The sequence below is a fragment of the Eleutherodactylus coqui genome, chromosome 1 (genome assembly GCF_035609145.1).
Source record: "Eleutherodactylus coqui strain aEleCoq1 chromosome 1, aEleCoq1.hap1, whole genome shotgun sequence".
NCBI lineage: Eukaryota > Metazoa > Chordata > Amphibia > Anura > Eleutherodactylidae > Eleutherodactylus > Eleutherodactylus coqui.
Window position 1 is genome coordinate 329,305,929 of NC_089837.1, and position 14,159 is coordinate 329,320,087.

General features: G+C 46.5%; 7 non-coding genes and 1 pseudogene across 7 annotated transcripts; all 8 read left to right on the forward strand.

Moving 5' to 3' along the window:
• The first annotated feature begins 950 nt into the window (after positions 1 to 950).
• Positions 951 to 1,169, forward strand: LOC136593238 (small nucleolar RNA U3). The gene has a single exon (XR_010788217.1). It is a non-coding gene; the product is annotated as a small nucleolar RNA U3 (small nucleolar RNA).
• A 1,465-nt stretch (positions 1,170 to 2,634) lies between these two features.
• LOC136593304 (small nucleolar RNA U3) lies at positions 2,635 to 2,856 on the forward strand. The gene has a single exon (XR_010788223.1). It is a non-coding gene; the product is annotated as a small nucleolar RNA U3 (small nucleolar RNA).
• Positions 2,857 to 4,321: 1,465 nt separating this feature from the next.
• LOC136592845 (small nucleolar RNA U3) lies at positions 4,322 to 4,540 on the forward strand. The gene has a single exon (XR_010788144.1). It is a non-coding gene; the product is annotated as a small nucleolar RNA U3 (small nucleolar RNA).
• Positions 4,541 to 6,005: 1,465 nt separating this feature from the next.
• LOC136592790 (small nucleolar RNA U3) lies at positions 6,006 to 6,224 on the forward strand. Its single transcript, XR_010788139.1, has one exon. It is a non-coding gene; the product is annotated as a small nucleolar RNA U3 (small nucleolar RNA).
• Positions 6,225 to 7,690: 1,466 nt separating this feature from the next.
• Positions 7,691 to 7,909, forward strand: LOC136592999 (small nucleolar RNA U3). The gene has a single exon (XR_010788158.1). It is a non-coding gene; the product is annotated as a small nucleolar RNA U3 (small nucleolar RNA).
• A 1,465-nt stretch (positions 7,910 to 9,374) lies between these two features.
• On the forward strand, positions 9,375 to 9,593 carry LOC136593010 (small nucleolar RNA U3). Its single transcript, XR_010788159.1, has one exon. It is a non-coding gene; the product is annotated as a small nucleolar RNA U3 (small nucleolar RNA).
• Positions 9,594 to 11,058: 1,465 nt separating this feature from the next.
• LOC136593686 (small nucleolar RNA U3) lies at positions 11,059 to 11,255 on the forward strand (annotated as a pseudogene).
• A 1,465-nt stretch (positions 11,256 to 12,720) lies between these two features.
• LOC136592933 (small nucleolar RNA U3) lies at positions 12,721 to 12,939 on the forward strand. The gene has a single exon (XR_010788152.1). It is a non-coding gene; the product is annotated as a small nucleolar RNA U3 (small nucleolar RNA).
• The last annotated feature ends 1,220 nt before the right edge of the window (positions 12,940 to 14,159 follow it).

A 14,159-nucleotide genomic window follows, 5' to 3' on the forward strand; every position in this document is an offset into this window, starting at 1 on the left:
CTCTGTGCATTTGTATTGAAGCATTTTAGTTTGTGACAGGTGTCTCTTGCTCCTCTACTTTCCTTCTGAATTTTTTTTGTCTTTGATCTTTCTTTCCCCTTCTAATAGCAAGGCTCTCAGATGTATTAATTAGTCGTATATTTTTGCCTAGCCTTTCCCTTCCCTTCCCATATTGTTCTAGCTTAAAGCTCTCCTGATGAGTGTAGCAAGGCACCTGTCAAGTATTTGCTTACCTGCCTTTGTAAGTTGCAAGCCATCTCTAGCAAGGAGTTCATCATATGAGTAATTCACTCCATGGTCTAGAAATCCAAATCTTTGCTGACGGCAACATCGACGTAGTCAGTTGTTCACCCGTAGAGTCCTGTTCCATCTCCTTACTCCGTGGCCATCCACTGGCAGGATGGACGACAAGACCACCTGTGCTCCTAGTTCCTTCATTTCCCTGCCGAGGTCTTCAAAGTCTCTGCAGATAGTTGCAAGGTCCTTTTGGGCAGTGTCATTTGTCCCAACTTGTATCAGTAGGAATGGGTAGTGGTCTGAAAGACTGAAGAGTCTTGATCAGACACATCTTTGATTTGCGCACCTGGAAGACAGCACAACTCTTGCGAGATTATGTCAGGTCTGCACATTCTCTTCCCCGAGCTCCAATCTCTGGTGTGGCGATGTCCTCCGAGCCACCAGACCAAGCTAAACCCAGCAATGTGCCCGCCCGCGGCGAGTCTTCCCAGAACGCACCGGGAACATGCAAATTATTTTCCTTGAGCGCCAATCTCCGGTCTGTTAATGAAATGATTCCCATATTACACTATACCATACAGTACGCATGGATATTGGTATTAGATGCCTGGACAGCTAACAGAGAGAAAGCGAGCGGTGGACTAAAGTTCTTCTCCACAATACTACGTGGTAGCCTGCAGGGTGGGGGAAGTCAATGCAGAGAATAGCAGGTTAAGACTATACTTTCAGGGATCATTTCTAAAGTGTTTAACTTGGGAAACTGCATCCTAAAGTGTGCCAACCTACCAACCACGAGGAGGAGCTGTAGTGATCTCCTCTGAGCGTGAAGTGAGCTCTCAGTTCTGCTTCGTTGTAGGTGCTGATTGCTGTTGATGACCGTTCTTCTTCTCTGTTACAGGGAAGGTGGAGGAGGAGATCACAAGCTGAGTGGTTGTTGCTGTTTTTGAAATCTTTGGTAATATCAGAAAGTAGTGAATCATTCAGCATCCTTGCAGGATGAATGGAAGATTTGGGAGCAGCTACCTTCATTCAATCAACCTTCAGTATCCTAAAATGTAATTCATCTGAACCTTTAGAGTTTAATTCATTGAAGTTAGCTGAAGCCCCATTTACTTACACGGAACGGCTGTCGGGCAAACGATGCCCGATGCTCCTCCTCTTATGTACTCGCTCCCATGCTGCTGCACAGGAGTGAGTAACGTTGGCTCGCAGCGGGCGGCTGGAGGGGATTTCACTCCTCGCTCTTCCCCGACCCTCTCCATTCACTCAACACAGCGGCCGTTCAGGCCTGCTCCTCTTCTATTAGGTCTGTTTCTTATAAAAAGGTTGCATCCTTCAAGCCTTGTATTCCAATCGTGTATCATCCCACCACGTTTCTGTGATGCCTATGACATCATATTTCTCTTCCTGTCTTAGGGGCTCCAATTCGCCTTGTTGGTTTCCTATGCTCTGTGCATTTGTATTGAAGCATTTTAGTTTGTGACAGGTGTCTCTTGCTCCTCTACTTTCCTTCTGAATTTTTTTTGTCTTTGATCTTTCTTTCCCCTTCTAATAGCAAGGTTCTCAGATGTATTAATTAGTCGTATATTTTTGCCTAGCCTTTCCCTTCCCTTCCCATATTGTTCTAGCTTAAAGCTCTCCTGATGAGTGTAGCAAGGCACCTGTCAAGTATTTGCTTACCTGCCTTTGTAAGTTGCAAGCCATCTCTAGCAAGGAGTTCATCATATGAGTAATTCACTCCATGGTCTAGAAATCCAAATCTTTGCTGACGGCAACATCGACGTAGTCAGTTGTTCACCCGTAGAGTCCTGTTCCATCTCCTTACTCCGTGCCCATCCACTGGCAGGATGGACGACAAGACCACCTGTGCTCCTAGTTCCTTCATTTCCCTGCCGAGGTCTTCAAAGTCTCTGCAGATAGTTGCAAGGTCCTTTTGGGCAGTGTCATTTGTCCCAACTTGTATCAGTAGGAATGGGTAGTGGTCTGAAAGACTGAAGAGTCTTGATCAGACACATCTTTGATTTGCGCACCTGGAAGACAGCACAACTCTTGCGAGATTATGTCAGGTCTGCACATTCTCTTCCCCGAGCTCCAATCTCTGGTGTGGCGATGTCCTCCGAGCCACCAGACCAAGCTAAACCCAGCAATGTGCCCGCCCGCGGCGAGTCGTCCCAGAACGCACCGGGAACATGCAAATTATTTTCCTTGAGCGCCAATCTCCGGTCTGTTAATGAAATGATTCCCATATTACACTATACCATACAGTACGCATGGATATTGGTATTAGATGCCTGGACAGCTAACAGAGAGAAAGCGAGCGGTGGACTAAAGTTCTTCTCCACAATACTACGTGGTAGCCTGCAGGGTGGGGGAAGTCAATGCAGAGAATAGCAGGTTAAGACTATACTTTCAGGGATCATTTCTAAAGTGTTTAACTTGGGAAACTGCATCCTAAAGTGTGCCAACCTACCAACCACGAGGAGGAGCTGTAGTGATCTCCTCTGAGCGTGAAGTGAGCTCTCAGTTCTGCTTCCTTGTAGGTGCTGATTGCTGTTGATGACCGTTCTCCTTCTCTGTTACAGGGAAGGTGGAGGAGGAGGAGATCACAAGCTGAGTGGTTGTTGCTGTTTTTGAAATCTTTGGTAATATCAGAAAGTAGTGAATCATTCAGCATCCTTGCAGGATGAATGGAAGATTTGGGAGCAGCTACCTTCATTCAATCAACCTTCAGTATCCTAAAATGTAATTCATCTGAACCTTTAGAGTTTAATTCATTGAAGTTAGCTGAAGCCCCATTTACTTACACGGAACGGCTGTCGGGCAAACGATGCCCGATGCTCCTCCTCTTATGTACTCGCTCCCATGCTGCTGCACAGGAGTGAGTAACGTTGGCTCGCAGCGGGCGGCTGGAGGGGATTTCACTCCTCGCTCTTCCCCGACCCTCTCCATTCACTCAACACAGCGGCCGTTCAGGCCTGCTCCTCTTCTATTAGGTCTGTTTCTTATAAAAAGGTTGCATCCTTCAAGCCTTGTATTCCAATCGTGTATCATCCCACCACGTTTCTGTGATGCCTATGACATCATATTTCTCTTCCTGTCTTAGGGGCTCCAATTCGCCTTGTTGGTTTCCTATGCTCTGTGCATTTGTATTGAAGCATTTTAGTTTGTGACAGGTGTCTCTTGCTCCTCTACTTTCCTTCTGAATTTTTTTTGTCTTTGATCTTTCTTTCCCCTTCTAATAGCAAGGTTCTCAGATGTATTAATTAGTCGTATATTTTTGCCTAGCCTTTCCCTTCCCTTCCCATATTGTTCTAGCTTAAAGCTCTCCTGATGAGTGTAGCAAGGCACCTGTCAAGTATTTGCTTACCTGCCTTTGTAAGTTGCAAGCCATCTCTAGCAAGGAGTTCATCATATGAGTAATTCACTCCATGGTCTAGAAATCCAAATCTTTGCTGACGGCAACATCGACGTAGTCAGTTGTTCACCCGTAGAGTCCTGTTCCATCTCCTTACTCCGTGCCCATCCACTGGCAGGATGGACGACAAGACCACCTGTGCTCCTAGTTCCTTCATTTCCCTGCCGAGGTCTTCAAAGTCTCTGCAGATAGTTGCAAGGTCCTTTTGGGCAGTGTCATTTGTCCCAACTTGTATCAGTAGGAATGGGTAGTGGTCTGAAAGACTGAAGAGTCTTGATCAGACACATCTTTGATTTGCGCACCTGGAAGACAGCACAACTCTTGCGAGATTATGTCAGGTCTGCACATTCTCTTCCCCGAGCTCCAATCTCTGGTGTGGCGATGTCCTCCGAGCCACCAGACCAAGCTAAACCCAGCAATGTGCCCGCCCGCGGCGAGTCGTCCCAGAACGCACCGGGAACATGCAAATTATTTTCCTTGAGCGCCAATCTCCGGTCTGTTAATGAAATGATTCCCATATTACACTATACCATACAGTACGCATGGATATTGGTATTAGATGCCTGGACAGCTAACAGAGAGAAAGCGAGCGGTGGACTAAAGTTCTTCTCCACAATACTACGTGGTAGCCTGCAGGGTGGGGGAAGTCAATGCAGAGAATAGCAGGTTAAGACTATACTTTCAGGGATCATTTCTAAAGTGTTTAACTTGGGAAACTGCATCCTAAAGTGTGCCAACCTACCAACCACGAGGAGGAGCTGTAGTGATCTCCTCTGAGCGTGAAGTGAGCTCTCAGTTCTGCTTCGTTGTAGGTGCTGATTGCTGTTGATGACCGTTCTCCTTCTCTGTTACAGGGAAGGTGGAGGAGGAGATCACAAGCTGAGTGGTTGTTGCTGTTTTTGAAATCTTTGGTAATATCAGAAAGTAGTGAATCATTCAGCATCCTTGCAGGATGAATGGAAGATTTGGGAGCAGCTACCTTCATTCAATCAACCTTCAGTATCCTAAAATGTAATTCATCTGAACCTTTAGAGTTTAATTCATTGAAGTTAGCTGAAGCCCCATTTACTTACACGGAACGGCTGTCGGGCAAACGATGCCCGATGCTCCTCCTCTTATGTACTCGCTCCCATGCTGCTGCACAGGAGTGAGTAACGTTGGCTCGCAGCGGGCGGCTGGAGGGGATTTCACTCCTCGCTCTTCCCCGACCCTCTCCATTCACTCAACACAGCGGCCGTTCAGGCCTGCTCCTCTTCTATTAGGTCTGTTTCTTATAAAAAGGTTGCATCCTTCAAGCCTTGTATTCCAATCGTGTATCATCCCACCACGTTTCTGTGATGCCTATGACATCATATTTCTCTTCCTGTCTTAGGGGCTCCAATTCGCCTTGTTGGTTTCCTATGCTCTGTGCATTTGTATTGAAGCATTTTAGTTTGTGACAGGTGTCTCTTGCTCCTCTACTTTCCTTCTGAATTTTTTTTGTCTTTGATCTTTCTTTCCCCTTCTAATAGCAAGGTTCTCAGATGTATTAATTAGTCGTATATTTTTGCCTAGCCTTTCCCTTCCCTTCCCATATTGTTCTAGCTTAAAGCTCTCCTGATGAGTGTAGCAAGGCACCTGTCAAGTATTTGCTTACCTGCCTTTGTAAGTTGCAAGCCATCTCTAGCAAGGAGTTCATCATATGAGTAATTCACTCCATGGTCTAGAAATCCAAATCTTTGCTGACGGCAACATCGACGTAGTCAGTTGTTCACCCGTAGAGTCCTGTTCCATCTCCTTACTCCGTGGCCATCCACTGGCAGGATGGACGACAAGACCACCTGTGCTCCTAGTTCCTTCATTTCCCTGCCGAGGTCTTCAAAGTCTCTGCAGATAGTTGCAAGGTCCTTTTGGGCAGTGTCATTTGTCCCAACTTGTATCAGTAGGAATGGGTAGTGGTCTGAAAGACTGAAGAGTCTTGATCAGACACATCTTTGATTTGCGCACCTGGAAGACAGCACAACTCTTGCGAGATTATGTCAGGTCTGCACATTCTCTTCCCCGAGCTCCAATCTCTGGTGTGGCGATGTCCTCCGAGCCACCAGACCAAGCTAAACCCAGCAATGTGCCCGCCCGCGGCGAGTCTTCCCAGAACGCACCGGGAACATGCAAATTATTTTCCTTGAGCGCCAATCTCCGGTCTGTTAATGAAATGATTCCCATATTACACTATACCATACAGTACGCATGGATATTGGTATTAGATGCCTGGACAGCTAACAGAGAGAAAGCGAGCGGTGGACTAAAGTTCTTCTCCACAATACTACGTGGTAGCCTGCAGGGTGGGGGAAGTCAATGCAGAGAATAGCAGGTTAAGACTATACTTTCAGGGATCATTTCTAAAGTGTTTAACTTGGGAAACTGCATCCTAAAGTGTGCCAACCTACCAACCACGAGGAGGAGCTGTAGTGATCTCCTCTGAGCGTGAAGTGAGCTCTCAGTTCTGCTTTGTTGTAGGTGCTGATTGCTGTTGATGACCGTTCTCCTTCTCTGTTACAGGGAAGGTGGAGGAGGAGATCACAAGCTGAGTGGTTGTTGCTGTTTTTGAAATCTTTGGTAATATCAGAAAGTAGTGAATCATTCAGCATCCTTGCAGGATGAATGGAAGATTTGGGAGCAGCTACCTTCATTCAATCAACCTTCAGTATCCTAAAATGTAATTCATCTGAACCTTTAGAGTTTAATTCATTGAAGTTAGCTGAAGCCCCATTTACTTACACGGAACGGCTGTCGGGCAAACGATGCCCGATGCTCCTCCTCTTATGTACTCGCTCCCATGCTGCTGCACAGGAGTGAGTAACGTTGGCTCGCAGCGGGCGGCTGGAGGGGATTTCACTCCTCGCTCTTCCCCGACCCTCTCCATTCACTCAACACAGCGGCCGTTCAGGCCTGCTCCTCTTCTATTAGGTCTGTTTCTTATAAAAAGGTTGCATCCTTCAAGCCTTGTATTCCAATCGTGTATCATCCCACCACGTTTCTGTGATGCCTATGACATCATATTTCTCTTCCTGTCTTAGGGGCTCCAATTCGCCTTGTTGGTTTCCTATGCTCTGTGCATTTGTATTGAAGCATTTTAGTTTGTGACAGGTGTCTCTTGCTCCTCTACTTTCCTTCTGAATTATTTTTTGTCTTTGATCTTTCTTTCCCCTTCTAATAGCAAGGTTCTCAGATGTATTAATTAGTCGTATATTTTTGCCTAGCCTTTCCCTTCCCTTCCCATATTGTTCTAGCTTAAAGCTCTCCTGATGAGTGTAGCAAGGCACCTGTCAAGTATTTGCTTACCTGCCTTTGTAAGTTGCAAGCCATCTCTAGCAAGGAGTTCATCATATGAGTAATTCACTCCATGGTCTAGAAATCCAAATCTTTGCTGACGGCAACATCGACGTAGTCAGTTGTTCACCCGTAGAGTCCTGTTCCATCTCCTTACTCCGTGGCCATCCACTGGCAGGATGGACGACAAGACCACCTGTGCTCCTAGTTCCTTCATTTCCCTGCCGAGGTCTTCAAAGTCTCTGCAGATAGTTGCAAGGTCCTTTTGGGCAGTGTCATTTGTCCCAACTTGTATCAGTAGGAATGGGTAGTGGTCTGAAAGACTGAAGAGTCTTGATCAGACACATCTTTGATTTGCGCACCTGGAAGACAGCACAACTCTTGCGAGATTATGTCAGGTCTGCACATTCTCTTCCCCGAGCTCCAATCTCTGGTGTGGCGATGTCCTCCGAGCCACCAGACCAAGCTAAACCCAGCAATGTGCCCGCCCGCGGCGAGTCTTCCCAGAACGCACCGGGAACATGCAAATTATTTTCCTTGAGCGCCAATCTCCGGTCTGTTAATGAAATGATTCCCATATTACACTATACCATACAGTACGCATGGATATTGGTATTAGATGCCTGGACAGCTAACAGAGAGAAAGCGAGCGGTGGACTAAAGTTCTTCTCCACAATACTACGTGGTAGCCTGCAGGGTGGGGGAAGTCAATGCAGAGAATAGCAGGTTAAGACTATACTTTCAGGGATCATTTCTAAAGTGTTTAACTTGGGAAACTGCATCCTAAAGTGTGCCAACCTACCAACCACGAGGAGGAGCCGTAGTGATCTCCTCTGAGCGTGAAGGGAGCTCTCAGTTCTGCTTCGTTGCAGGTGCTGATTGCTGTTGATGACCGTTCTCCTTCTCTGTTACAGGGAAGGTGGAGGAGGAGATCACAAGCTGAGTGGTTGTTGCTGTTTTTGAAATCTTTGGTAATATCAGAAAGTAGTGAATCATTCAGCATCCTTGCAGGATGAATGGAAGATTTGGGAGCAGCTACCTTCATTCAATCAACCTTCAGTATCCTAAAATGTAATTCATCTGAACCTTTAGAGTTTAATTCATTGAAGTTAGCTGAAGCCCCATTTACTTACACGGAACGGCTGTCGGGCAAACGATGCCCGATGCTCCTCCTCTTATGTACTCGCTCCCATGCTGCTGCACAGGAGTGAGTAACGTTGGCTCGCAGCGGGCGGCTGGAGGGGATTTCACTCCTCGCTCTTCCCCGACCCTCTCCATTCACTCAACACAGCGGCCGTTCAGTCCTGCTCCTCTTCTATTAGGTCTGTTTCTTATAAAAAGGTTGCATCCTTCAAGCCTTGTATTCCAATCGTGTATCATCCCACCACGTTTCTGTGATGCCTATGACATCATATTTCTCTTCCTGTCTTAGGGGCTCCAATTCGCCTTGTTGGTTTCCTATGCTCTGTGCATTTGTATTGAAGCATTTTAGTTTGTGACAGGTGTCTCTTGCTCCTCTACTTTCCTTCTGAATTTTTTTTGTCTTTGATCTTTCTTTCCCCTTCTAATAGCAAGGTTCTCAGATGTATTAATTAGTCGTATATTTTTGCCTAGCCTTTCCCTTCCCTTCCCATATTGTTCTAGCTTAAAGCTCTCCTGATGAGTGTAGCAAGGCACCTGTCAAGTATTTGCTTACCTGCCTTTGTAAGTTGCAAGCCATCTCTAGCAAGGAGTTCATCATATGAGTAATTCACTCCATGGTCTAGAAATCCAAATCTTTGCTGACGGCAACATCGACGTAGTCAGTTGTTCACCCGTAGAGTCCTGTTCCATCTCCTTACTCCGTGGCCATCCACTGGCAGGATGGACGACAAGACCACCTGTGCTCCTAGTTCCTTCATTTCCCTGCCGAGGTCTTCAAAGTCTCTGCAGATAGTTGCAAGGTCCTTTTGGGCAGTGTCATTTGTCCCAACTTGTATCAGTAGGAATGGGTAGTGGTCTGAAAGACTGAAGAGTCTTGATCAGACACATCTTTGATTTGCGCACCTGGAAGACAGCACAACTCTTGCGAGATTATGTCAGGTCTGCACATTCTCTTCCCCGAGCTCCAATCTCTGGTGTGGCGATGTCCTCCGAGCCACCAGACCAAGCTAAACCCAGCAATGTGCCCGCCCGCGGTGAGTCTTCCCAGAACGCACCGGGAACATGCAAATTATTTTCCTTGAGCGCCAATCTCCGGTCTGTTAATGAAATGATTCCCATTTTACACTATACCATACAGTACGCATGGATATTGGTATTAGATGCCTGGACAGCTAACAGAGAGAAAGCGAGCGGTGGACTAAAGTTCTTCTCCACAATACTACGTGGTAGCCTGCAGGGTGGGGGAAGTCAATGCAGAGAATAGCAGGTTAAGACTATACTTTCAGGGATCATTTCTAAAGTGTTTAACTTGGGAAACTACATCCTAAAGTGTGCCAACCTACCAACCACGAGGAGGAGCCGTAGTGATCTCCTCAGAGCGTGAAGTGAGCTCTCAGTTCTGCTTTGTTGCAGGTGCTGATTGCTGTTGATGACCGTTCTCCTTCTCTGTTACAGGGAAGGTGGAGGAGGAGATCACAAGCTGAGTGGTTGTTGCTGTTTTTGAAATCTTTGGTAATATCAGAAAGTAGTGAATCATTCAGCATCCTTGCAGGATGAATGGAAGATTTGGGAGCAGCTACCTTCATTCAATCAACCTTCAGTATCCTAAAATGTAATTCATCTGAACCTTTAGAGTTTAATTCATTGAAGTTAGCTGAAGCCCCATTTACTTACACGGAACGGCTGTCGGGCAAACGATGCCCGATGCTCCTCCTCTTATGTACTCGCTCCCATGCTGCTGCACAGGAGTGAGTAACGTTGGCTCGCAGCGGGCGGCTGGAGGGGATTTCACTCCTCGCTCTTCCCCGACCCTCTCCATTCACTCAACACAGCGGCCGTTCAGGCCTGCTCCTCTTCTATTAGGTCTGTTTCTTATAAAAAGGTTGCATCCTTCAAGCCTTGTATTCCAATCGTGTATCATCCCACCACGTTTCTGTGATGCCTATGACATCATATTTCTCTTCCTGTCTTAGGGGCTCCAATTCGCCTTGTTGGTTTCCTATGCTCTGTGCATTTGTATTGAAGCATTTTAGTTTGTGACAGGTGTCTCTTGCTCCTCTACTTTCCTTCTGAATTTTTTTTGTCTTTGATCTTTCTTTCCCCTTCTAATAGCAAGGTTCTCAGATGTATTAATTAGTCGTATATTTTTGCCTAGCCTTTCCCTTCCCTTCCCATATTGTTCTAGCTTAAAGCTCTCCTGATGAGTGTAGCAAGGCACCTGTCAAGTATTTGCTTACCTGCCTTTGTAAGTTGCAAGCCATCTCTAGCAAGGAGTTCATCATATGAGTAATTCACTCCATGGTCTAGAAATCCAAATCTTTGCTGACGGCAACATCGACGTAGTCAGTTGTTCACCCGTAGAGTCCTGTTCCATCTCCTTACTCCGTGGCCATCCACTGGCAGGATGGACGACAAGACCACCTGTGCTCCTAGTTCCTTCATTTCCCTGCCGAGGTCTTCAAAGTCTCTGCAGATAGTTGCAAGGTCCTTTTGGGCAGTGTCATTTGTCCCAACTTGTATCAGTAGGAATGGGTAGTGGTCTGAAAGACTGAAGAGTCTTGATCAGACACATCTTTGATTTGCGCACCTGGAAGACAGCACAACTCTTGCGAGATTATGTCAGGTCTGCACATTCTCTTCCCCGAGCTCCAATCTCTGGTGTGGCGATGTCCTCCGAGCCACCAGACCAAGCTAAACCCAGCAATGTGCCCGCCCGCGGTGAGTCTTCCCAGAACGCACCGGGAACATGCAAATTATTTTCCTTGAGCGCCAATCTCCGGTCTGTTAATGAAATGATTCCCATTTTACACTATACCATACAGTACGCATGGATATTGGTATTAGATGCCTGGACAGCTAACAGAGAGAAAGCGAGCGGTGGACTAAAGTTCTTCTCCACAATACTACGTGGTAGCCTGCAGGGTGGGGGAAGTCAATGCAGAGAATAGCAGGTTAAGACTATACTTTCAGGGATCATTTCTAAAGTGTTTAACTTGGGAAACTACCAACCACGAGGAGGAGCTGTAGTGATCTCCTCAGAGCGTGAAGTGAGCTCTCAGTTCTGCTTTGTTGCAGGTGCTGATTGCTGTTGATGACCGTTCTCCTTCTCTGTTACAGGGAAGGTGGAGGAGGAGATCACAAGCTGAGTGGTTGTTGCTGTTTTTGAAATCTTTGGTAATATCAGAAAGTAGTGAATCATTCAGCATCCTTGCAGGATGAATGGAAGATTTGGGAGCAGCTACCTTCATTCAATCAACCTTCAGTATCCTAAAATGTAATTCATCTGAACCTTTAGAGTTTAATTCATTGAAGTTAGCTGAAGCCCCATTTACTTACACGGAACGGCTGTCGGGCAAACGATGCCCGATGCTCCTCCTCTTATGTACTCGCTCCCATGCTGCTGCACAGGAGTGAGTAACGTTGGCTCGCAGCGGGCGGCTGGAGGGGATTTCACTCCTCGCTCTTCCCCGACCCTCTCCATTCACTCAACACAGCGGCCGTTCAGGCCTGCTCCTCTTCTATTAGGTCTGTTTCTTATAAAAAGGTTGCATCCTTCAAGCCTTGTATTCCAATCGTGTATCATCCCACCACGTTTCTGTGATGCCTATGACATCATATTTCTCTTCCTGTCTTAGGGGCTCCAATTCGCCTTGTTGGTTTCCTATGCTCTGTGCATTTGTATTGAAGCATTTTAGTTTGTGACAGGTGTCTCTTGCTCCTCTACTTTCCTTCTGAATTTTTTTTGTCTTTGATCTTTCTTTCCCCTTCTAATAGCAAGGTTCTCAGATGTATTAATTAGTCGTATATTTTTGCCTAGCCTTTCCCTTCCCTTCCCATATTGTTCTAGCTTAAAGCTCTCCTGATGAGTGTAGCAAGGCACCTGTCAAGTATTTGCTTACCTGCCTTTGTAAGTTGCAAGCCATCTCTAGCAAGGAGTTCATCATATGAGTAATTCACTCCATGGTCTAGAAATCCAAATCTTTGCTGACGGCAACATCGACGTAGTCAGTTGTTCACCCGTAGAGTCCTGTTCCATCTCCTTACTCCGTGGCCATCCACTGGCAGGATGGACGACAAGACCACCTGTGCTCCTAGTTCCTTCATTTCCCTGCCGAGGTCTTCAAAGTCTCTGCAGATAGTTGCAAGGTCCTTTTGGGCAGTGTCATTTGTCCCAACTTGTATCAGTAGGAATGGGTAGTGGTCTGAAAGACTGAAGAGTCTTGATCAGACACATCTTTGATTTGCGCACCTGGAAGACAGCACAACTCTTGCGAGATTATGTCAGGTCTGCACATTCTCTTCCCCGAGCTCCAATCTCTGGTGTGGCGATGTCCTCCGAGCCACCAGACCAAGCTAAACCCAGCAATGTGCCCGCCCGCGGCGAGTCTTCCCAGAACGCACCGGGAACATGCAAATTATTTTCCTTGCGCGCCAATCTCCGGTCTGTTAATGAAATGATTCCCATTTTACACTATACCATACAGTACGCATGGATATTGGTATTAGATGCCTGGACAGCTAACAGAGAGAAAGCGAGCGGTGGACTAAAGTTCTTCTCCACAATACTATGTGGTAGCCTGCAGGGTGGGGGAAGTCAATGCAGAGAATAGCAGGTTAAGACTATACTTTCAGGGATCATTTCTAAAGTGTTTAACTTGGGACACTGCATCCTAAAGTGTGCCAACCTACCAACCACGAGGAGGAGCTGTAGTGATCTCCTCTGAGCGTGAAGTGAGCTCTCAGTTCTGCTTCGTTGCAGGTGCTGATTGCTGTTGATGACCGTTCTCCTTCTCTGTTACAGGGAAGGTGGAGGAGGAGATCACAAGCTGAGTGGTTGTTGCTGTTTTTGAAATCTTTGGTAATATCAGAAAGTAGTGAATCATTCAGCATCCTTGCAGGATGAATGGAAGATTTGGGAGCAGCTACCTTCATTCAATCAACCTTCAGTATCCTAAAATGTAATTCATCTGAACCTTTAGAGTTTAATTCATTGAAGTTAGCTGAAGCCCCATTTACTTACACGGAACGGCTGTCGGGCAAACGATGCCCGATGCTCCTCCTCTTATGTACTCGCTCCCATGCTGCTGCACAGGAGTGAGTAACGTTGGCTCGCAGCGGGCGGCTGGAGGGGATTTCACTCCTCGCTCTTCCCCGACCCTCTCCATTCACTCAACACAGCGGCCGTTCAGGCCTGCTCCTCTTCTATTAGGTCTGTTTCTTATAAAAAGGTTGCATCCTTCAAGCCTTGTATTCCAATCGTGTATCATCCCACCACGTTTCTGTGATGCCTATGACATCATATTTCTCTTCCTGTCTTAGGGGCTCCAATTCGCCTTGTTGGTTTCCTATGCTCTGTGCATTTGTATTGAAGCATTTTAGTTTGTGACAGGTGTCTCTTGCTCCTCTACTTTCCTTCTGAATTTTTTTTGTCTTTGATCTTTCTTTCCCCTTCTAATAGCAAGGTTCTCAGATGTATTAATTAGTCGTATATTTTTGCCTAGCCTTTCCCTTCCCTTCCCATATTGTTCTAGCTTAAAGCTCTCCTGATGAGTGTAGCAAGGCACCTGTCAAGTATTTGCTTACCTGCCTTTGTAAGTTGCAAGCCATCTCTAGCAAGGAGTTCATCATATGAGTAATTCACTCCATGGTCTAGAAATCCAAATCTTTGCTGACGGCAACATCGACGTAGTCAGTTGTTAACCCGTAGAGTCCTGTTCCATCTCCTTACTCCGTGGCCATCCACTGGCAGGATGGACGACAAGACCACCTGTGCTCCTAGTTCCTTCATTTCCCTGCCGAGGTCTTCAAAGTCTCTGCAGATAGTTGCAAGGTCCTTTTGGGCAGTGTCATTTGTCCCAACTTGTATCAGTAGGAATGGGTAGTGGTCTGAAAGACTGAAGAGTCTTGATCAGACACATCTTTGATTTGCGCACCTGGAAGACAGCACAACTCTTGCGAGATTATGTCAGGTCTGCACATTCTCTTCCCCGAGCTCCAATCTCTGGTGTGGCGATGTCCTCCGAGCCACCAGACCAAGCTAAACCCAGCAATGTGC